At 37.2% G+C, this 25124-nt stretch overlaps 1 protein-coding gene across 8 annotated transcripts in view; it reads left to right on the top strand.

The window, feature by feature from the left end:
- The window catches only part of LOC129252872 (forkhead box protein O), a 148651-nt gene extending 124456 nt beyond the window's left edge, over positions 1–24195 (top strand). For all 8 annotated transcript variants that reach the window (XM_054891012.1, XM_054891006.1, XM_054891011.1 and 5 more), the window contains exon 11: positions 23571–24195. The gene's annotated coding sequence lies outside the window, so the exon portion shown is untranslated. The remainder of the gene's footprint in view (positions 1–23570) is intronic.
- The last annotated feature ends 929 nt before the right edge of the window (positions 24196–25124 follow it).

The raw sequence follows: 25124 nt of genomic DNA, 5'->3' as shown, positions 1-25124 counted from the left end.
CTGCTCAGTAAATTCTTCCGGTTCATTCAGTCATTTATGCCTTTTGCTTCACTTGTGCATGGCTTTTATCGTTTGCGCATTCATTCATATTCATGGATTTCCACTGTGAAATGACATTATTAACATAATTTATGCATAAATGTCATTTAAAATTTGTGAAGCCACTTTTGAGTATAGAAAGAAACGGTATAAGTCAGCGGGCAAGATGCAAAGTGAGGGATGGAGAATTGAGAAGTATAAAGCGCAGCAGCTTTTAAATTAATAAAGCATTAGTTTCCGGAATATTGGGGATGATCTGTGATTTAAATAATGAATATTTATATTGAAAATTTATAATTTAATACTAAACATAACTCCAAATTTTTTATTCACAACTAGTGTGGAAGTGCTAGTTAGATTCTGGATGAATCACCACTTTAACCAACCAGATTTAACATAAATTTTATATATGTATGTAGATAGGTAAATTTAAAGACCTTGGTTTTATCTTTTAAACATATGTATGTACTTCGGAAAAGCAGTGCAAGAAGATTCCTATGCCGGTTGCTTTCGTATCTGTATTCTCTTCTCTGACAGTAACCGCCAAATCATTTTGTTCTCGGGAGAACAATTGAGAAACACCAAGTGAATTATGGACTTGACCTTACCTTCGCCAGTATTTCCAGAAAGCATCACATATACATTATAGTTTTAAGGCTGTAGCTTTTGCCTCCATTTAAACTATAAAATCTAGCCACTGGCAATTTATTTCCTACATAAATTTTATGATCGTAAATCTCATCCATCCAACTGGGGTGTTCAACTAGCGCCGAATAATACGAGGAAGAAACAATTACCAGGATTTTTAAACTCGGCCAAAATTGCTTGAGCGATTATCCCGACAATCAAGAAGAAAAATAAGTCTAGCACAAGCGCAAGAATCCATAAATCTTTTCGTCATTGTCCAAATATCTAAGTTTGGCAGTTAGTGACAGTCATAATTACGTTACAATTTTACAACTGAATTAATGCTACCATTTATTTCTTTTCTATTTCAATAACTTCCTAAAAATTTGTAAGGGATCTCTATAAATATAAGCATAAAAACTGCTTCACTAATGTTTTCGTTACTACCTTTAGTGCAAAATCCCGCGTTTATCTCAGTCTTATAGCTGCGCTCCATATCGGCGTCGCTCGTAAATTTTAAGTTCGTCGAAATAATCAAGTCAAGAGTGACTAAATGTGACATTTGAAAGGTATGACAATTGTATTTAAAACATCCACATATCAATGTCAAAGTATTAACTACACGGCGAAAGGAATGTACTGAAAAAAGGTCTTTGAGGTGGTATGCAATACAAAAACAATAAAGCCTCCATTACTTGCGCTGCAATCAAAATCTTGTGCTATGTTTAACAAGCGGAATACAAAATCAGCATTACTAAAATATGTAAGGTGCACTTGAAGCAAATCGCTTACCAATTAGAGGGCATTAAATCGTAAATGACCAAATAGGCAAACTCAATTGCATGCCTTAAAATGTACTAAATTACGAATAGCTGAAAAATGTAAAAGATACATTAGTTGTAATTAGCATTTGGTGAGGTACGAGGGTTGATCAAAAAGTCCAAAAATGTTAGATCATGCCAACTGCTAAAGTCAAATTCTAAAATTCGCTTATGAAGAAGCATCTTTCATAAAACTACACCCAAATTTTGGAACTCTGCTCTTGAATAATTTTGTTCTGACTTCCATTTGCAAAAATGGAGTAATTTTTAAAATTCTTGCATACTCAGTTTCAGTGAGGTCATAGACATGAAAAATCTGTATATAAAATGGATGCTATGTTTCCATTCAATCAGAGTCTGAGCAATGGTCGAGACAGGGCAATGTTTAGGTCAGTTTGCGGCAAAGATGGCCAAATAGGTCAACGACAACCCTTTGTCTCTTTCAGCAGATCAACGTCACGGTTAGTTCATACGCTTAAGTCAAGATTAAGTCATTCAGCAGATTTCCCTAGATTTAGCCTTCGACGACTACTTTCTGTTTTCTAAAATATAAAAATATGACCACAATAGCCGAGTGAGCTTGTGCGTGACCACCAATCAGTGGGTCCCATTCGAAGCTTGGGCATGAGATGTCAAATTATGTATTGAAAAAACGGTCAGCAGGCATTGAAAAACCTTCGAGCTTATTTTTTGCCATGGAAAACATTTTCTTAAAAACTATCTGCTGTATGAAGTTCCGATTTTAATGAAACATATGATATATCCATCTAAATCTAATCTCTTTTTCTAATGCACATATTGGAAAAAGAGAGGTGAGACCTCCTGCACGAAAAAAAATTGTTCATCGCTTTTCTCGGAAGCCACTGGAATTCGGAATGAAGTTTCAAAAGTGAACAAATATCATTAAAATTAAGATAAAGATGAACACTTAAAGAAATATTGAATGAAGCGTATCGCTCCAAAAAATGTACCATAAGTATATTGAAAAAGAATTTGTCCCTTATATGAATTTCTAGGGATTTTTAGACCCACCCTTGTACGTGTACGACTCACTTAGTCGAGAATGATTTCTAAGGAACTCCAAATCAATGAAACATTGAGAAGGGGGCAATCCATCTTCATGACAAAATACATATTTAAGTATAAATTTTTGTAATTGGCTACTAATTCACTTTACGAATTTAGCCAACGGCGCAAAGGCCAAGTCATAAAAAAATCTGCAGAAGAAGAATGAAGCGCCAAGCGTGGAAAAAGCACACGCGAGTGAACAACACTCAGCAGGTAAATTACCAAGTCATCCTTGAAGTGGGCAAACGCAAAAGGGAAGATAAATTTGCGGCCACCAAGCAACGCAGAGCAGACATTTTTGTGCATTGCTTAGCAAATTACCTAAGTGATTGCCTACACAATGTTATGCAACACTGAGCACGCGGCTCGTGGCTACTTCACTGCCACTTTGTTGGCCGACTGGCGGCTGTTGCTACTGCCAGCCAGCGGACAGCTTTTGAAAATTTAATTATATCCTTAGGGTTTTGAATGTTCAAGTACACTTTAAATGTATGCGATTAGCTGTTGGGTGTTATGATATTTTTGTACCTAGCGATGTTGTGTTTGTCGGGCACAAAAGAAACCTTTATTTTCCAGCTGATTGGAATCAAAGTGGTTGACTATCAGCTTTTATTTTTTAAGTTTTGACTCAAAGAAATGTCTAAAGAAGTGCGTGAACTTATTTTGAAGGGGCTTTGAATGTATTAGTGCAAGTTACTCCTCATAGACCATTCCTCTTATTTTCAAAGCTTACTACATTCTTTGAATACTTCATATTTTCCTGTTTGTGGTTGTAAATTACGCAGATGCCACCTTGACTAATTCACAGCTCCCTTATTTCACCTTCTTTTTTATACTTATCTACGCATTTTTTCTTTTCCCGATTTTTATATTTTAATTTGCGACAAACAATTTTAATGGACAGTGATTTTGATTTTTCGCCTCCAAACTTTTTACTTCACCAAGGCAGGCAAGTGCAAATAATTCTTTAGGCACACTACTTCATTTCTTTTGACTTCTCAACTTCAAGCTGAATCTTTTTCTCAGCTAATTTATTCACGCTTGGCTTTTTTGCTGGTGTAGTAATTTTCGCTTTAGAAACTTTTCACAAACTGTCAGTGTGCATTTTTGCTTTGTAAAAAAGTTTGTCGGAAAGTTTTTTCCGCTGTTTATTTCGTTTCATTTATTTATTTTTTTATACTCTTTGGTTGCCTCTTGTTTTTTTTCTCGACAAATTGAATTCTTACAAGCTTTTTATTTGTTTGAGGATGCGTTTGTATTTGTGCGTGTGCGCCTGTAATCCGGCAATTAGAATTGAAAGTTTTCTGACTGGTGGCGTTGTGGCGATGCGTCATTGGCGTTTAGTTGGTCGCAAAACTTTGACGTAAATCATGCTTGTCCAGTCAAAGTGCAAAAAACAAAGAGCAAAAGGGAGATGGCTAGTGAAGGAACTCGAAAAATGCGCTTTAACTTTTTGGATTTTTTTTAATTGAACGACTTATCCGGGCGAATTATTTGAATACTTACTTGCGTTAGCTCATTTGCAATTTTGCAGTTCTTTTCTTTTTCAAATAATTTTAAATTTAGTTTGTAAGTGAATTTGTAGTACTCTCAAGGAGATAAGACATTTTTATTGAAATTTATGTAATGCTGAGTAGGATTTAACAAATTAGAGTGAGCAATTTCTCAGCTTATAAATCCGTATCTGAGTAATCGGGGAAACTTTGAAATGAAGACCAGTCGTTTCTTTCGCGTGCTAACCGGCGCCAGTTGGACACACTAAGTGAAGCCAAGTCCTTCTCCACCTGATCTTTCCAACGCAGAGGAGGTCCTTCTCTTCCTTTGCTACCACCAGCTGCAACCGCATCGAATATTCTCAGAGCGGGAGCGTTTGTATCAATTCGGACGACATGATCCAGCCAACGTAGCCGATCCAGCGGCGCTATGCCTAGGTCGTCGTACCATCGATTGCGATATTCGCCGACGCTAACGTCCAAAGTTCCAAAAATCTTCCGCAGAAGCTTTCTCTCAAATACTCCAAGCGACGCTTCATGGGATACTGTCATCGCCCAAGCTTCTGCGCCATACGTTAGAATGGGCATGATGAGGGCCTTGTAGAGCGTTAGTTTTGTTCGTCGAGAGAGGACTTTACTACGCATTTGCCTACTTAGTCCAAAGTAGCACTTGTAGGCAAGAGAGATTCTACGTTGGATTTCTGGGCTGACATTGCTATAGGTGTTAATGCTGGTTCCTAAATATACGAAGTCTTTTACAACTTCGAAATTATAACGGTCAACAGTGACGTGGGTGCCGATACGCGAGTACGCGGACTGTTTTTTTGATGACAGGAGATACTTTGTTTTATCCTCGTTCCCCACCAGACCTATTCGCTTTGCCTCTTTATCCAGGCAGAACTAACAGCGTGGTGGTTAAGGCCGATGATGTCAATATCAGCAATTAAGTTCTGCGGCTCGTACGATCCTTTCCAAGAACAGGTTAAAGAAGTTACACGACCACGAGTCACCCTGTCTGAAACCTTGTTTGGTATCAAACGGCTCGGAGAGGTCCTTCACAATTCTAACGGAGCTGCTGGTATTGAGAAACGCCATTTTGCATAGCCGTGTTAGTATTGCGGGGATATCAAATTCAGGCATCGCGGCATGTAGGCAATTCCATTTCGAGCTATCGAATGCAGTCTTAAAATCGACAAAAATATGGTGTGTGTCAATTCACAATCAGTAGGTTGATGGAACGATTTAGCCTTTCACACAATACGCTCCCTTGAAACTTATAGACGATATTTAGAAGACTAATCCCGCGATAATTGGCACAGATTGCAGAATCACCTTATGGATTGGGCAGAGCACACTTAAATTCCAATCGGCAGACATGCTTTCATCTGACCATATTTTGCATAGAAGCTGATGCATGCACCTTACCAGCTTCTCACCGCTATGTTTGAATAGCTCAGCTGGCAGTCCGTCGGCGCCCGCGACTTTGTTGTTCTTTAGCTGCGTTATCGCCATTCTCACTTCGTCATGGTCCGGTAGCAGAACGACTATTCCGTCGTCAACGATTGGGGTATCGGGATCTTCACATTCTCTGTGACGTGCGCAGCTGTCACTATACAATGGGTTCGAGAAGTGTTCCCTCCATAATTTAAGATTGCTCTGGATGTCAGTCACCAGATCGCCGTCTTTGTTCGTACAGGAAAACGCCCCGGTCTTAAAACCTTCTGTAAACCGCCGAACTTTCTGGTAGAATTTTTTGGCTTTGCTCTTATTGGCCATCATCTCGAGCTCATCGCACTCATGTATTTCGGCCTCTCGTTTCTTCTTTCGGATAATATGTCTCTCTTTCTTTCTTAGCTCCCGGTAGCGATCCCACATGGCTGGTGTTGCGCCCGATCGCAGAGTGGCTCTATAGGCAGCATCTTTTCTTTCGGCGGCAGCATAATATTCCTCGTCGTACCACGTTACTTGGTGTATTTTCTTATGCTGGAATCTGGTGCTGCAGACTACCATGTTTCGAGCCCCGGCGAAGTCGATCAGCCTCTGTCCGTTACCAGATGTTTCGTTGTGCAGGCTGAATTTTCCGACTGTGGGACCAAAAATCAAATCATAGTCCTTAGCTCATTTGCAGGGGTTGCCTTCAGTATAGGAAATTCTCATCCAAGGCTTTGTTCGTGTAAAATTACTAATATGAAAATAAAAAATAAATTTGTAAACTTTGAACGGGAAATCTCCATTAAATATAGAGGGCAAAGTCCTACTACACTCATTATGAGGCCAATAAAGAGGCATGGTGGTCAGCTTTGGAACCATACCTTTGCCACTAACGCCAATATCATACTCCATAAATCCAAGATAATTATAACAATATCAGAACGTCAAAAGCTCGAGCATGCACAGAAATCTTCAAATCCCACGTGAACAATCTTGCTCCAGCTCTCGTATGCACAATCAGCATATCACGCCTAGAACGAAGAGATTGCCTCATGTTAGGCGCAGATACGTCGGTCAAACAGAGACCACGTAACGGACTAACAAACGTATAAATTCAATTAATTCTCACAATAAAATGAAAACGATTCAATTATTAACGAAAACGTTTCAATTTTCCACTCACATAATACTCCTCATTTACTCCTTATGTAGTAATCAAAGACTTTGTTGGGGGTTTTTGGTTTTTATTGCAATGATTATTACTTCTTTATACCATTTTGGAACCAAAATAAGCAGCTCTTCAACTTGACTCTTTTCAGGATAGAGGTGAGATGCACAAATCCTTGTTATTATTATTTTTACCTATATTCCAGGAAGGAACAAAAAGCTCTACAGTTGTGTTACCCCAATATAAGTAACTTTCTTGTTGATACTTGCATGACTATCTTCGAGTAAAATTTTCTTATCTTTTTCGTCTTTTTCTTCAGTTACAGAAGCTGTTGAAGAACACTAAGTAGACAAATCTTCAATCAACCCTACGACTCACTTTAAACTCCCACTTTTATACTGTTTTTTTGTTGTAGATATAGTTTCTGTATTCATTTTCATCTATGGTATTTTGTTAGACAAATTGGGCTCAAAAGTGGCATGTGAGAAACTGAAATATTAGTTCAAAAATTTTGGGCGTTCTTTTCAATTTTACTGAAAATTGTTCTATAGCCTACAAATAAGTAGAATGAGAAGCAGACTACAAATTCTCAAATTTATTTTCTGATTTATTCAATGTTGAAAATTTCGGTATACGGTTTTTTGAAGTGAAATATTTTCGGTTCCTTTTAACATAAACCTTTTTTGTATTTGTTTAGGCTAAAATATACGTTTAAAAATTTTTTTAAATGTTTTTGCCCAAAATTTTGGTAAAATATTTGTTTGCCATTTTTGAAAAACAAAAAAAAACACTTTTCTAGCAAATGGCTATAGCATACGTACGTAATATAAACAATATATTTTACTTTTAAAAATTACACTCAAAAATTTTCAACATTGAATCAAAATTAAATAATTTTGGACTAAATTTAACTTCAGTTAACTTTTTATTGCACTCAAGCCTTCGGCTATGGCGGCAGTTGGAAATATAATATTTATTAGTATACAATTCTAAAATTTTTTTTGGGCTTCTTTCTGATTTATTAAGCGTTCATAGCTTTTTGGACTTACAACCACTTCTCAACCTCAATTTTTATTTATCAAAAGCTTACCAGATATTTTATCAAACTTCGTACTCCGGGCTTGCAGTTTTATAGCTTATTGACTTAAATAAAATGTAAGTTACTGAAAAATTGTGTTGATTTTTGAAAATTGCTTTCATTGTTCAAAACCGCGAAATTGTGAATAACCTTTTGTCGGGTTTTTTAAATTTTTATTTAAAATTTGGCACTAGGATTTATATGATTGTTATAAAAAATGATTTATACTTCTCCGAAAAAAATCATGAATAATAAACCCGCCTTCCCGGGCTGTACTTAGGTAAATGCACATATAATTATACAGCTTCAATGCGCTGACTGCCCTAGCGGTATTTGCCAAACTTTCAAACTTTTATCATTTGATTAACTCTGTTCGTGCAGAATTTATTAATAAGGTAGAAATTTTCATATTAAAATTTAATCGAACATAAAAGTTGTCAACTTAACCTGTGGGATAGAAAAAAGGCCAACGAAAGCTTAGCAAAGGACGACACAGAGTGTGAGAAAAAAGAGAAAAGGGAATTGAATATGGTGTATAGAAGGGGACAAAAAACGGTAGCGAGGGCGACAATTTGCTTCGCTGCATTATATGAGACAATTTAACTTTATTAACCACCCGCCTGTGCTGTCAATATTAAATCAGATGTCCCGAAGGCCAAATTGAAAAAAAAAGGAGAAGAGGAGAAGTACATATGAGGAGTAGAAAAAGAGCAGCATGAAAAAGAATATAAAAAGACAAACTAGATGAATGACAGGAACTTTGTACCCATGGCTATGTACGCTATTTGATTGAATTATTCAGCAAGTTGCAAAGAATTTGTTTCTAGCTCAATACGAGTATATACACCTATACATACATACATTTTTTTGCATGTAAATTTCATTTCTGTGATTCTCATTTTGCGGCTCACACCTCGTAACATGCCACTTAAAATTAAAGAAGCCAACTTTGCCACACGATTTCACCGCAACTCGTGGAAGAAAGGAAGTGTGTCGACTAGTCGATGACTGCGGGACAAAATGTTTGACATTTTGTTGCCACGCTTGCTGTCTTGTGAGGGAGTGGGTATTAAAAGGGATTGGGCCAGCATACAAACATACATATAAGTACAACAATGATGCGCCACACCAAAAAGAAACCATGTGCTGACATTTATGTTGGAAAATTAAACAAGGTGGAAAATTCCCCATTGGGGTGACAGTGGTTGCTAGCGAAAGTTTACAATTATTTTTTGATTTTTTTCTCGCGAAAGCCGCGACAAACTTTGGTGCGGACACTAAGCGGTTTTTCTTACATTTTTTTAAGGAATTATATTTAGCTCCCTTCGCCATTACCATTGCTGTAGCACGCAGCTAGGTTACATCCAATTTTGTTTTACTTTTTTGTTAATATTTTTTCTTTGACTTTATTCTTTGGCTTTTGTTCTGCCACGAATTGTTACTTATTCGCCTGCTTCCAGTTTCATTTTAAAATAATAAATTGGCGCGAAATTTTTTGTATTGTTACGGCTTCCTGAATTGTTTAACTCCCACTGCTGCATTTATCAACCACCGGCGGCAAGGGAATGCTTGCGAATTGCCTTTGGTAATGGTGTGTTAAAAGTTTTATAAAATGTTGGCGGCTGACAACCGATTTGTGGCTGCCACAAATTATGACACCAACTGTCAAATGAAGCTGCAACTTATGCCGGTGTTGGCAGGTATGCCAGCTCAAACTTTCAAGCGCTTTAAAGGCTCATCGACAGTTAATTTTGTATTAAAAATGCGATGGTCAGTGGAGCTCTTGCCTTTTCTTTTCATGAAAATCAGCTAGTTGTTGATATATTAAGAATTTTTATTGTTATATTTTTGCAAGTAATTTTTGAAATTTTGTGCTAACGACAGGACTAAATACATATTTATAAGCATGAATTAGTGCTAATAAAGAATTTGTGATATAATAATAATTAATTTCTGAAATCAAAGTTGAGAACACTCTATTGTTTTTCAAATTCAACGTTCTTCAAATTTTTTGATGCCCTGTGATTAATCCGATTTCTCGCGGTCTGCAAAATATACATTTGGTTTATCGGCGATCTCTTCATTCAACCGAAACCGCTTATCAAAAAGTCATTTCTCCATATGAAAAATGAAAATTGAAAATGCAATTAGTCGAGGGTGTAATATTGAACTAATTAGTTGGTTGAGAGTGTAATTCATAAGCTGATTCATACAATCTCGTCATTGCTTCATATTGGCACCACATCAAATCAATGATTTCTATACCTTTCATTGATAATGATTTTATAATATTTATAATAAACAATTTAAATGGTTCCGCGCGCATCCCAAAAAACAATCGCAATGGCTTTTACCGACCTCGTTTGAATACTAAACTTTTTTTTGGCATTCTTAGTTGTGATTGGCTTCTTAGTACTGAATGTTGTCCGCTAGATGTTTTTAGCAAGTCATATCTCACGATGTATGCAGTACATCGAGTCGTATATTGAGATTTAAAGTTAATATTACGTTTTAAGATTAGTTCTTCAGAGTTCCTTATTTTTTAGCATAAAATGGGGCTTTCACGCCATTTTTTTTGTGAATAGCACTGACAACTTCCCACGCGTACGCAAAACTGATGAATTTAAAACAAATTTTTTTAAATCTTAATAAAATTTAATAAAAAAACATAAATAAATGCGAGTGTGCAAGTGTTGAAAAATTTAATATAATAAGAAGTTAAGCGTCATAATTTTTAGTAAATCCCAATATAATCTCAATTCAACTAGTGAAAAACTAGTAATTTTCGGATCAGTTCTCATTTAAGTCTCCTGGTCAGAGACTTTTTTACATGGCTCAAAATAACGGTTATCATATTTTTCAAAAATGAAGAAAGTCAAGGGCCAAATATTGTTGGATACAAAAATTTTCGATTTATAATAGAAACAGTTTTTCTAATAGCGGTCGTCTCTCGACAAGCAATGGCAAATCTCCGCACGTATTTCTGTTAAGAAAGAGCTCCTCATAAAAAATCATCTTCCGTTCGGAGTCGTCTTAAAAGTGTAGATTCTTCCATTTGTGGAAAAACATCCAGATCGCATCCACACCACAAAAAAGAGGAGGAGCTGGACCAAACTCGCAATAAATGATTTAACGATCTTCTTTTTTTATGATATGAGTGAAAACAACTTATGCATATTTCTAACTCTTTCATTCTATGAAAGAATTTAACTTGGTTTGAAATTCTTGTGAGACTGATTTTTCTTTTATAAAATATAATTTTAGGTTAAATGTTTGTACGAATCTTTGTGTTTCTGGATTATCACCAACAAAACCCCCCAATCACAACCGACTCACACGAATTCAATATACAAATTTTTCATAACTTTTTTTCAGTAGTGAATTATTTTGCTGTGGGTTTTTTTGTTTGCTTATCACCTCTTTAATATATACTCATCATTGACTTGAGAACTCACATTTATCCTTTGACAGCCACCTAAAGCTATAAATTTCACCCAAACTCAGAAGCCTGAACATAAGTGCACACTTATTCGAAAGCTTCCACATTCACACTTTCTCACCCATTGAAGTATTGTATTATTTTTGCTTTTTTCTGTTTTCTACTTGCTGTGTTTGTCTATTGTTTTCGACACACCACTTGACAACACGCGCGGTGTTAGCCTTTGGCGCTGGCAATTGCATTGTGCGAGTATTTAGCCCAAAGACAGACGGATTATGTGCAACTGGCTAGAGTAGCAGATGTAGCTGTGGAAAAAAAGCAGGTCGCATTTTATTGTGCAAGTATTTCATTTTGTTTATTTATTTTCCACTTGGCTTGCCGATTCGTTCTCTGCTGGGAGTAGGATGGCAAGCGAGTGGAAGTCCTCAGCAAAACAGACAGTCAGATAGATAGTTGAAGCGAGTAATGCTTGCGCTGCTGCACAATCCCCATTCAACAAGTGGTAATCGCACTCGCACACTTTTGCCCTTTCATATAACAAATATACAATAGCACAAACATACAAATGAACAAAATACTAGCAAACATATTTCACATTGCATTTGCACATAAATCCTTAAGGACTTTAAGCAGCTTCCAGCAAAGGCTGCTGCACTACATACAACAAGCAATTTGCTGGCAGCACGCGTTGGTGTCTAGTGGAGTTAAGTTAAAGGCACTCCTTTCGTACTTACCAGATGCTTGCACACTCTTCCACCCATCGTTATCCACTTCCATTGTCTTCACAATTCGCTTTCCTGTCGCAAGTGCCACTTCAACTTCACAAGTCCCCCCAAACATTTCTTTTTTTATTTCTTACCATTACAGCCAACACACTTTACCGCGATTAAATGGGCGTGATTGTGGTTTTTAATGTTGCTCCTTCTGTTTCCAGTATTTTACTTATTAACTTTGCTATTTCCTATTGTTGTTTCTTGCCGGTGATGCAGTAGCGGCGCAATGACACCGGCAACAAGTGCTTGCGTGAGGTGTTCCTCTGCGGTGGTTGCTAACACAAATGAGTGGTTGAACTCACAAATTCAAACTCACACATACACATACGATACATATATACTCAATTGAGCCCAACTCTATAATAATGGGGTGGTTGTTGTTGCGGTTTAGAGAAAACGCGCGTTAAATTGTAGACGAAGTAAATGAAGTGAATGAAGCACACTCTTGTGCGTAAGTATTCGGGTGGGGTATGTAGGGCATTGCAACGTTGCCGTTTCAATTGTGCCACTTGTGTAGCGGCGGGGAAGCGGTAGAGCTTAACTGTTATTAAATTGCCATCAATTTGCACGTACACTCATAATTTGTGATTATTTCTGCTTTCCCGCATTTGCCGCATCATCTTCACTTATTTCTAGAAATTCTTGTTGGTCTTCATTTCCTTCTTTTGATTATTCGATGTCCCATCGTATTTTATTATTTGTTTTTTAGATAATTCTGCATGCAAATGTGTGTGGTTAATAATTGATGGAATGCAAATTGCAAAAACCCTTATTATTAAATGCAATTTTGGATGGAAGAAACTAATTTTTTACAAGTTCCACTGGTCTCAAACCTGCTGTAATTAGTATTGTCAAATGGTTACCGAGTTATTTATCATGAAACACCATGTGTTAGAAAACCTGTTTTCTTATAGCGGTCGCTCCTCGGCAGGCAAAGACAAACTTTCGAGTGTATTACTGCCGTGATAAGCCCTTAATCAAAAACCTTCCGTTGTTCGGATGTGTCATAAAATTGTAAGTCCCTCTTTTTGTGGAACAACATCGAGCCACGCAGCAAGCATTGGAGATCGAACTCGGCCAAACGTTTAACAAAATATGTATTACAAAGCTTATTTTAAAATTTTGGGAGGTCAAAATTGACTTTAGAACTATGCTCAAATCTAAAAAGACTTTAATTAAAAGGAACGATGTCGACAAAGATCGTTCCATAAAAATTGACCTACCCTAATGCACATGCCAATAACGAAATATACTTAGTAATTTTTTTATTTATTATGTTTTTAATGTGTGTTGTTGTTGTTGTAATATGCATAAAACAATTTTTTCGATCAAAACCTTAGCAGCTGCGATTACCAATTTGTGTGGTATGCAGCAGTGTAGTTATAAAGGGTGTTTTTTTTAGAGGTTAGGTTTTCAAGATGAAATAAAACGTATATAATTTAATGTTATGGCCAAGAATTTAGCTTTATTATAAAGATAAGGGTTTGCCATTATGTTTTAAAAATGATTTCGGGCAAGTGGCCGCCGCGGCTGGCTCGAATAAATTCCAGCCGAGAGGCCCAATTTTCGACCACTTTTTGCAGCAATTGGGGCCGTATGTCAGCAATAACGCGCCGAATATTCTCTTCCAAGACGTCAATCGTCTCGGGCTTATCTACGTAGACAAGCGATTTCACATAGCCCCACAAGAAATAGTCCAAATAATGCGCTCACCAAAAGTTTCCTTCAATAAATCGATTGTTGCGTTGGCTGTATGGCATGTAGCGCCGTCTTGTTGGAACCAAAGGTCGTCCACATCAACATCGTCCAATTCAGGCACGAAAAAGTCATTAATCATGGCTCTATAGCGCTCTCCATTGACTGTAACATTATGGCCGGCTTCATTTTTAAAGAAATATGGACCAATGATTCCCTCTGCCCATAGAGCACACCAAACAGTGACTTTTTGAGGATGTAACGGCGTCTCAGCAATGGCTTGTGGATTATGTTCACTCCAAATGCGACAATTTTACTTATTGACATACCCATTCAACCAAAAGTGAGCTTCATCGCTGAACAAAATTTTCTTCGATGCGTCGCGCGAACCGAACCATTATTTTCGTAATAAATTTGCACGATTTGCAAACGTTGTTCAGGTGTAAGTCTATTCATTATGAAATGGCAAACCAAACTGAGCATAAATCAAGTGACAGCTGTCAAAAAGACCATCTACGAAAAAAGTAGTGCCAACTTGAAAACCTAACCTCTAAAAAAACACCCTTTAGAACCACTAGCCATTGAATACTGGATGACTCAACACAAGAGAATAGAAAGGAGTGACCTGGACAATGTATTGTTCAAAACAGGACCAATGCTATCATCGGGTAACATGTCACTCGTCCACCCCGCTCTCAGCTATCTCCAACCAGAGCTTGTACAGGGTGGCTGATGAATTTTGCTACATTAAGAAACTCAAATAACTTTTTTTTTAGTGTATGGAATTCATTTCTTTTTTTTCAAGTTGAAGGTCATTAAATTTTATTAAATGTAGCTTAACTAGTTTTAAAAATAATTGAATTTAAATGCCCCCCATGCTCGTTGACACAAGTGCGGCATCTTAGTAAAATGTTGTTCATTGCTGCTTTGAGAGTTGCGACAGGAATAGCCGCAATTGTTGCCCGAATGGATTGTTTTAGTTCATCCAAATTTGTTGGCTTTGTTTTATAAACTTCTTGTTTACATAAACCCCACAAGAAAAATTCAGGTGCAGTAAGGTCAGGCGACCTGGGGGGCCAACGAAATTCGGAGTTTCTTGAAATCAGTTTATTGGGAAATTTTCGTCGCAACTCTGTCATAACAGTCTGGGCTATGTGAGACGTTGCCCCATCTTGTTGAAACCACACAGAGTTGAAAGGAATTCTCTTTCGGCGTAGTTCTGGATAGAAAAATTCTTTCAGCATTTTCAAATAACGGTCTCCAGTAACCGTAACGGTGTGACCATTTTCTTCAAAAAAATAGGGCCCGACAATACAGCGTGAAGAAACCGCACACCACACTGTCACGCGAAGAGGATGCAATTCCGTCTCGTGGAGTATTTGTGGGTTAGAAGTACTCCATATTCGACAATTTTGTTTGTTCACATTGCCGTTTAAATCGAAATGGGCCTCATCAGACATGAAAAGGCAGTTTAACATGTTTTGGTCTTCTTCCACCATTTGCAGGATCTTCTGGCAAAATTCCAAGCGAATCGGCAAGTCTGCTGCATTCAGTTTGTTAACCATTTGAATTTTGTAGGGAAATAAGTCTAAATCTTTGTGCATTATTGTTTGCAAAGACTGTCGGCTGACACCAAGTTGAGCAGATAAGCTTCTTGTTGAAACCCTTGGATTGCTTTGTATAGCTGCAGCTACAGCAGCGATCGTTTCCTCCGTCCGAACTGGTGGGTTTCGATGATAAGGCCTTCTTGCGACTGTTCCTTGCTCAGCAAAATTATTCACCAGTCTCATTATGGTCCATCTGCTCGGGGGATCGCCGCCAAACATCCGCCTGTACTCTCTCTGTACCAAAACTACGGACTCCAGTGCGTGATAGCGGCGGACTATCCAAATTCTTGTTTGCGTGTCCCAGTTATCCATTTTAATAAATTTTAAAGATCAATCTGCAAATTAAAACAAAAATGGAACAGATAACTTAAAAAGAAAAAAAGTTATTCAATTTTTTTTGGTAGCGGCTTTCATCAGCCACCCTGTATTTATCAATTATGTCGGGAGTAAACATCTCATGGAATGCAATAATTTTCTCAGGAATAGTAAAATCGACAAAATTACTGATTATACAATATTTCAAAGCTCCCAAAAGTAGATTGCTGGCAAATGGTTAAAGTACTTACTTTAACACCATAGAACTGTTGCTGATTGAAGCATGCCTCGGTTGTAACGAAAGTAATAGTAAAGGAATAAAGGATGCCAGGAATAAAGAAGCATCTAATGTATCACTGCCGAAAATTGTATACTTCACTATGCGTTGGGTCTGTGTACCTCTCCGCTTTGACGGAGACCGCGGATCAGAGGATTAACAGTCTACTACTTAAAGCTTACGAAGCAGTGCTACACAAGTAAAATCTAAAGTCTAAAACTCCATACATATTAAGAACTAGTGCTGGCCTGTGTGAGGTCATTGCTGATCAGCTAAGCACTTACTTAATATGCATCTCATTCCTTTATTTGGCAGTTACAGGAAAAGTAAAGATTAGTTGGGCAGTATACAAAATTTGTTTGCATTTTTGTTTTGCATATACATTCCATATGCTAATTTTATGTAATAATTTAATAATTTTTCATACTTTCGTTTATTCTAACACCTAAATTCTTATTCGGTCCACCTCAAGACAACATCATTTCTTATTAATACAATTTTCCCCATATTCTTTTCCAACATTGTTTTCTGTGCGTGTAATTTTAGTTTATTACCTTTGAATTATAGATTTATTAGTTGAATATCATACGAGTGCATTATTTTTCTTTCGCATTCAGTTTCTTTTTTTCCTTCTGCATATACTAAGGTGTCGTCTGCGTACAATGCTTTAATACGTTTTCAATATCATTTATGTAAATTATAAAGGATGGTCCCCTATTTTATTTATTTTTGAGTCCTTTTGGTTATGTAACAATTGAACTATTAGGTGCGCAACTAAGTTTCCGCTGTTTCTCAATAGACATCGCCAGCAGTGTGTGCTAGTCGATTCTAACATAACCTAAACATCATAAACCAAGCTTAGACATAAGGTAAACAAACTGCTTCGACACATTAGTGAGTTTGTTTTGGTATCATATACTTTTCGTTTTGTGAAAATGTCTGATTTTGTGCCGAATAATCGTCATTTGCGGGAAGTGTTGATTTTCCTCTTTCATTCGAAAAAAACGGCGGCTGAAGGGCATCGAGAGCTACAAAAAACTTATGGAGCTGCTGCTTTAAGTGAAACAACGTGTCGAGATTGGTTCCGTCGCTTCTAAGACGATGATTTTAATGTTGACGACTGTCCGTGTGAAGGAAGGATAAAAACCTTCGATGAGGATCCGTGTCAAACGCAAGAAGAGCTTGCTTCAGTATTAGGAGTTACCCGCCAATCCATTTCCAAGAGATTGCATGCTTTGGGAATGATTCAGAAACAGGGGACTTGGGTTCCTTATAAGTTAAAACCAAGGGATGTTGAACGTTTCGGTTTTCAAAGGAAAGGCTTTCTTCCTCGCATCGTGACGGGTGATGAAAAATGGATTCATTACAGCAATCCAAAGAAAAGACTGTCCGGTCATGCTTATACGTCGTCACCTCGGCCGAGTAATCACGCTGCAAAGTTTATGCTATGTATTTGGTGGGACCGAGTTGGTGTTATTTACTATGAACTGTTAAAATCAAGCGAAATCATCACTGGGGATCGGTATCGACTTTAATGGATGCCATTGAGCCGAGCACTGCGCGCGAAGCGGCCGCAATACGCGGAGAGGCATGAAAAAGTGATTCCACAGCATGACAACGCTCGGTCTTACGTTGCCAAACCCGTTAAAAACTCCTTGGAAACATTGAAATGGGAAATCCTACCCCACCCGCCATATTTTCCAGATATTGCGCCGTCCAATTATCACCTGTTCCGATCGATGGCACATCGTCTAGCTGACCAGCAGTTCCATTCATATGAAGATATCAAAAAACGGCTTCATCCGTGGATATCCTATAAAAATTAACAATTTTACCGCGACGGTATACGAGACCTACCAGAAAGATGGGAAAAAGTAATAGCCAGCGATTGGTAATACTTTCAATGATTCACTTGTAACCATTTTTTCTGAATAAAGTATTTTCATTAAAACTTAGTTAGAACTTAGTTGTGCACCTAATATTTTAATTCATTATCCCTTATTTCCCTTTTTATTGTTTCGAAAGCTCTCTTAAAGTGTAAGAACACAGTCATAATTTTAGTGTGCCTTTTTAAATAATTTTCCACTCGTTTGTTAAGGAGCCTACTGTAGTTTCGCATGAATAGATTGGAATTTCGAAAGTAGGTTATTTTCTTCCATATACTGCTCAAGCTGTTCTTTGACAATTTTGTCTTGCAGTTTTTCTGTAGTTTTTAAGTCATTAATTGGTTTGAACTCCTCGCATCTGTCTGTTTATTCAATAATTTTTTATAGGCGTTATCATTGAATCTGGCCACGATTTTGCAAATTTACCTTTGAATTCTTAAGATCCGGTGCACTAGACAGTCCTAGGTCACTGGGGCGGCAGGCCTTCTTCTTCTTCTTAATTGACGCGATAAACGCTTACGCGATTTTGGCCGAGTTTAACAAAGCGCGCCAGTCGTTTCTTTCTCGTGCTAACCGGTGCCAGTTGGGCACACCAAGTGAAGCCAAGTCCTTCTCAACCTAATCTTTCCAACGCTACCATATCTTCCTCTGCTACCACCAGCTGGTACCGCATCGAATACTTTGAAAGCTGGAGCGTTTATATCCATTCGGCCAGCCCTTCGTCGGGGAAAACCAGAGTCATTCCGGTAACTGATTTGGTCTCCCCAATGTAGATTAGGTCTTCCACTTACTCGTCGTTCACTAGTGGGTTCACTCTCGAAGGACTGCCGTGTCGGAGCACTTTCGTTCATCCTCGAGATATGGCCAAGCCAGCGCAGCGCCTGTATTTTAATACGCTTCACTATGTCCTCATCTCGGCACAGCTCATATAACTCGCTATTTCATGGGATACGGAATTCGTTCTCACCTACGTGAAGAGGACCAAAGATTTTTCGGAGAATTTTTCTCTTGAACACTCCCATTGCTCTGTCATTAGTTGTCGTCATCGTCCAAGCGCTCTACTTTTCAATTGCCTATGAGCCCAAAGTAACACCTGGCAAGAGTTATCCTTCGTTTAATCTCCAGGCTGACATCGTGCTGGTTGTTAGCATTGATACTTAGATAAACATAGTCCTACACCACTTCTATTTCGCGGTTGCCAATAGTGATGTATTGTCCAGGACGCGAGGACTCTTTGAGTGCTGCGAGTAGGTATTTTGTTTCACTTTCGTTCACCCCAAAACCCACTTTTCTGCTTCCTTCTGCAGACTGGAATGTGCTGCTGACAAATTCAATATCGTCTGCATACGCCGATAGTATGACAATTTTGAAACAAGAAGAAGAAAAAGTTTTCTCTAATAGCGGCCGCTCCCTGGCAGATATTGGCAAACTTCCGCGTGTATTTCTGCCATGGAAAAGCTGCTCAAAAAAAAAATATCTGCCTTAAAACTGTAGGTCTCTCCATTTGTGGAACAACATCAAGACGCATACCACAAATAAGAAGAGGAACTCGGCCAAACACCCAAAAAGAGTGTACGAGCCATTATATTTATATAAGGTCTTACAAGTTTTTTCAAACGATATTTCTATATCTAATAGTTGGTTTTAATATATTACTTTATTTCAATGTTATCGTTTGGTTCTACGAGCTTGAGCGGTTTTGTGTTCATGTTTGTCATTTTCCGATTTGAGGTCGTAGGTGTTGGTATTATCATGGAAAATTGTTGATTAGTTGAAGTTTTGTTAAAATATTTTTGTTGGAATATTACATAGGTGATATAATATGTGATGATAGAACGTTTAACAGTTTAGTTTTGGGACAGTACTTATTCCAGCTGTGAAGCTCTGACCGTTTATTAAACAGAAATTCTAGACCAAATGCACTCAAAAAGATTCAGAACCTTTTAATGAAGTACATATAAGTACCATTAATTAAAAAAAGCTTCAAATTTGACCTCTCATTTAGAAAATATTTAGCAACAATTTAAAATATATAATTTTATTAATACATCTAAAGCTTAAATAGTTTACTTTATAATTCATCTGTATTTGTATACTCATCTTTCAAATTAATTCCAACTCACATCCTTTTGTTTGCCCTCGAATGTATGTACTTCCTACACAATCAGCACATTTTTTATTTTCCCAAAAGTCTATTTTATGTGCCACACTTCATAAAAAATGGGTTATCTTATCGAGTTTCGGAAAAATATGAGCAATGTAGCACTCCATCAAACTGCAATAAACGGGATAACAAATGGACATTTGAGCAGAAGATTTGCGCACAGGATAATCCCGCCATCAACACCAAACTGCCAACTTAAAAGCCAGTTAAATGCTTTAGAAAAGCAGACCAAATAGATAGTTTACTATGCTCAGAGGCGACAAACTTGCAAATAGCCAACAACTAAATTATTCATTAATTCGACTGACACTTGCCACAGCCGACAGTGTCGGCCAATGATAAGTGACAAGCGTTGAATAAGTAAAGTATGGAATGGTGAGAAATGAGAAATGTGAAAGTGTTCATGACCAAAGCAGAGTGTTAAATTATTCACAAATCTAAAGGCCGATAAAAATAGTTCCTCGGAAAAATACGCAAAAAATTACTTTGAAAGTACTAACGCACTGATGGCGGGTGGATCCTGCGTTTTCTAGAGGGATGAGAAGTTAGTTACAGAAATTTAAATAACGCACTACAATAGCTAAAAATGCGAGGTGTGTTCAAAAAGTATCGCGAATTTTGAATTTTCGCAGGTTACGTATATTCGAATTTCGATTTTTTTGTGGCGATATGTTGGTGCTTATGTCTCTCACTCATGCCGACGAATGTTCAGTTAATTGTTGACAGCTGCTTTGCTTGTACGTGTTTCGGCTCGTCTTCGATTTTTACCTATTCAAAAAGATGGATCAAAGAACCTGTATCAAAATTTGTGTGAAAAATAGTTTGGACCAAAGCAACGTTTATCGGTGGTACAAAATGTTCTCAGAAGGCCGAGAAGATGTGAACGACGAAAAGCGTACCGGATGCCCGAGCACTTCAACAACAGACGAAAAAATTGACGAAGTGAAGAAAATGGTATTGGCCAATCGTCGAATCACCGTTAGAGAAGTTGCTGAGGACTTAGACAAATCGATTGGCTCATGCCATTCGATTTTTTTCAATGATTTGGGCATGAGACGAGTCGCCGCAAAATTCGTACCAAAACTGCTCAAATTCGACCAAAAGCAGCATCGCATGAACATTGCTAATGAGATGTTGGACTCTGTCCGCGACGACCCAAATTTGCTCCAGAGGGTCATAACTGGTGACGAATCGTGGGTTTATGGTTATAACCTGGAAACCAAAGCTCAATCATCTCAATGGAAGCTGCCGCACGAACCAAGACCGAAAAAAGCGCGCCAAGTTCGGTCGAATGTTTTCTTCGATTGTAGGGGCGTTGTGCATCATGAGTTCTTGCCACGGGTAAAACGGTCAATAAGGAATATTACCTGTAAGTTATGCGGAATTCGTGCGAAGCAATTCGCCAGAAATGCCTGGTTTTGTGGAAGAACAAAAGTTGACTCTTGCATCACGTTAACGTCCCTGCTCACACATCGTTGCTTGTGCGCAACTTTTTGACCAAAAACAACGCACTAATGATGCCACAGCCACCGTATTCCCAAGATCTATCCCCCTGTGACTTTTTCTTGTTCCTGAAACTGAAAAATCCCATGAAAGGACGACGGTACGCTACGATTGACGAGATAAAGACGGCATCGAAGGAGGAGCTGAACAAGATGAGAAAAATGATTTTTTGAAGTGCTACGAAGATAGAGACTACTTTGAAGGGAACAAAATTGATATTCATGAATAAATAAATAATTTTTGAAAAAAACACAAAATTCGCGATACTTTTTGAACACACCTCGTATATAGCAACATAAATTTATGGGTGGAAACTTGGATAAGTTGCAATAAAATTTAGTATTGGCTGGAGTATTTACACTTGAATGCTCGACAGAGAAAAAGTATCCTCTTTATATATATCCTGTATTCTAAAGCATTTTCCGCGCTATAATAATAATAAATTGCGTAAATTGTTGTTAGTCATAAATTTATCATTCTTTTGCTGCCCCTCTGGTATAATAGTTTGCTGCAATATAAATACACACACATATTTATAATTGCAAGGGCGGAGTTTGCTTGTGTGTGCCGCTGATTCGGGGAGCAAATTTTATTGCTATTGCCAGTCTGAAACCATAGCATTTCAGTAGCAATCGCGCATTTGATTTGCTTTTTACAATTTTTTTTTTCCTTTTGCCTTCTGCTTACTTCTGGGTGCTCTTTACCATCTTTTGCCTAGTGCCTCTCTACCCATCTCTTTCTTTGGTAGATCCGTGGCACTATGAAGTAATTGAATTTTATGTGCCAGTTGACACTTAACTGTCACACTTTGTACGCATTTAAAATCCGCTGTAAATGCCGCAAATCGTACTTCTTGGCGGCGTTTACGAGCTATTACCGGAGTTGAAGTGATAGTCGTTGGAGAAGGAGTGTGGAATGCGTGGATGCCAAACATTGATGAGATTTGTCGCTCCATGTCATTTGCTTACTACAAATTACTTAATTTAATACTTAAACACCATTTGCATGTCTGAAATTTCGATAACTAAGAATAAAAAATCAAAACATATCTTTAAAAAAAATGAATCGATGTAAATGCTGCAAAATCCGCGCAGTCATCGATCGAAAATAGTGAAAATCGAAAGGACTAATGTTTGCACGTGAAGTACGGTGTTTGAGATGGTGCTTCCAATTCGAGCTCTCGAATTAGTCTTTTATTTATTCTACAACAATTATTTCTCAAGAAAGCGCAGAAAAGATGGAGCTCCATTTCTTCATGTGCTATTTTGAAAACCCTTTGGCCCCAATACGATACGAAGGACTCAGAAAGTTCTTTGAAGTCCTCACCATTCAATTTCCAAACTCGTAGCTGTGTTTACCGGTCACTGGACGATTCCGCACACACGCGGAAAAGCTAGAGTTACCATTTAATCCCCATTGCAGAAGCTGTCGGGAAGAAGGAGACTGTAGAGGATGTTCTCTTTAAATGTTCGGGTTTGGCAGCTAGAAGACTAAGGTCACTGGGAGCTCCTTTCTTCGACAGCCTGGGGCAGTGCGCCAACCTAAATCCAATCAATCTTCTCCATTATATCAACAGCTCTGGTTGGCTGTAGATATCTGTCTGTTGGAGGTCTCATAATGGTATCAAAACGGCGCTTTAGTGCTACTTGAGGAGTGCCAGGTGCACTTCAACCATTTCACCTACCTACCTACAACATTTAAAATAAATAAATAAATAAATAGCGCGTACACTTCTATTTTGTAATTTATACCCCCTCCTATTTGTGGCGTGAGTCCCACAAATAGAGGCATCTGCAGTTTTGAGCCTACTCCGAACGGTAAATAGCACCACTCTTGATTGTATTGTCTACAGTTCTGAAAGTGTGGTCATATTATCAGCACAACAGTCTTTAGTTTGATTGCCCATAGTTAGCACGATTTCGGCACAGATTGCCCCAATTTTAAAATTTGTGATTATTCACACTATCGATCTTAGCTTTGGTGTGCGGACTGCTCCGTGTCCGGACTGCTAGCTGAAATGCTTGCTTTCTGGACACTCATAAGTGCATTCATTTGATATGCTGTGCTCTTGAGTATCATAGGTATCCTGTTAATATTTATCTAAAAATATACATACGAAAATTTCAACTTTAAATTTTAGTAGTTATTTTTATCAATTAATTATTTTCCATTTCTTATTTTTTCAGGTTATTTAGCTGGCTCTAAAGTCGATAGCAAACAACAAATCTAATAGGATTATATAAAAACTTAGTTAAAGTTAGATATAATCAGTTGTAAGCGAGTTGTACATACAAATCTGCAAAGTAATTGTAACAGCGATTGTAAATAAGCATGCGGATGGCAAATATAAAAAAAGCAAAAATGTTTGTTTGAATTAAAGAAATTATGCAAAAAAATTTCTACACATAAAATAAAACTAAAAAAAATTAAATAAAATGTTAACAAATGCTAAATAAATATGGAACAATAAAATCCTTAAATAATTCTTATACGTAATATAAAATAAAAAGCAAAATGTTATGAATAAAAAATTTAATTTTTTATTTTGTTTTGCTTACTAGTTCGTTAATAATTGAAATAATGTAAATCTTAAATACTAGGCATGTAATATCGAGCGAAAGTGTAAATTGGCTTAAGTTGAAAAATATGTTTTGTTAATGTACAACATTAACATATTACGTAAGGTAAGAAAAATTTATAGAAAAAAAATATTATATATGGATGTACGTAAACAAACACCGATATACATTTGTAGCAACGATACAATAACTTTAATTGTTAAATAAATCAAAAAATGGTTAGATGTGTTTATATATTTTTCTTTTAAGTAGTACAAAATGTTAAATGGAGATGTCAAAGATAAAAAAATATAAAAATAAATGTAAGAAACAAAAAAACAAAAATCGCAGATAATAATTGAATGTTTACTACATATGAGTATAGGTACTAGCGCACGCATACATTCAGACAAAAATATAAACGTATCTAAAATGTAAATATACAACGTTTACAGTCAAGCAAAGAAACATTAATAAGTGTTGCATCAGATTTGGTGGTTGGAGAATACATTTGTTTAATCAGTTTTCTACTATAGCTTTAGCTTTAGAGCAGAATAATAGTTTATTTTATAAAATATTGTTTTTCCAAATATCATATTGAAAAACAAAACCGCCAATTTGCTGCGTTCAAAACTAGTTTGCTGCTGCCTGCAAAGCGAATGGTTATGCAGGTATAGGTGTATATGTGTGAGCGCAAATGCTAATATGCATGTGTGTGTAAAATTCCACCGCATGAGACGATAACTTTTTTAACAATTAATTGAAGCAGAGAGGAGTGCAAAGGAGCCAATAATTTGTTCTTTATTAAGCAGGTTCGAAATAGTTCAGTGAAAGGGATTCACAAAAATGTTTAATATATTCTGAAAATCGGGTGAAATGGAACAATCATCCGCGAATCTGCTAACTTCAATGTATGGGATAAGACAGTTAATTTCAACGTTTTAAAACCTTTTCAACCTTAGTTTTGTCTTTAAGTTTTCCTGTTTTAGGAAGATAGTGATCGAGTTTTGTTTCTAAGCTATCGCTTTAAACGCCATCAAATGCACTATTTTACAGGCAGAAAATACATTTCACCCTACTTTGCTGTAAATTTGCTTTAACTCGTAAACTCCACTCGTTTTGTGGAGCTTGGAAATACATAAATGTTCATTCTGAGCGACTCGAACTAGCTACCACGAATTT

This window comes from Anastrepha obliqua, chromosome 1, assembly GCF_027943255.1.
Source record: "Anastrepha obliqua isolate idAnaObli1 chromosome 1, idAnaObli1_1.0, whole genome shotgun sequence".
Taxonomy (NCBI): Eukaryota; Metazoa; Arthropoda; class Insecta; order Diptera; family Tephritidae; genus Anastrepha; species Anastrepha obliqua.
The sequence above is the reverse complement of the archived record's forward strand: the minus strand, read 5'-3'. Positions and strand labels throughout refer to the sequence as shown.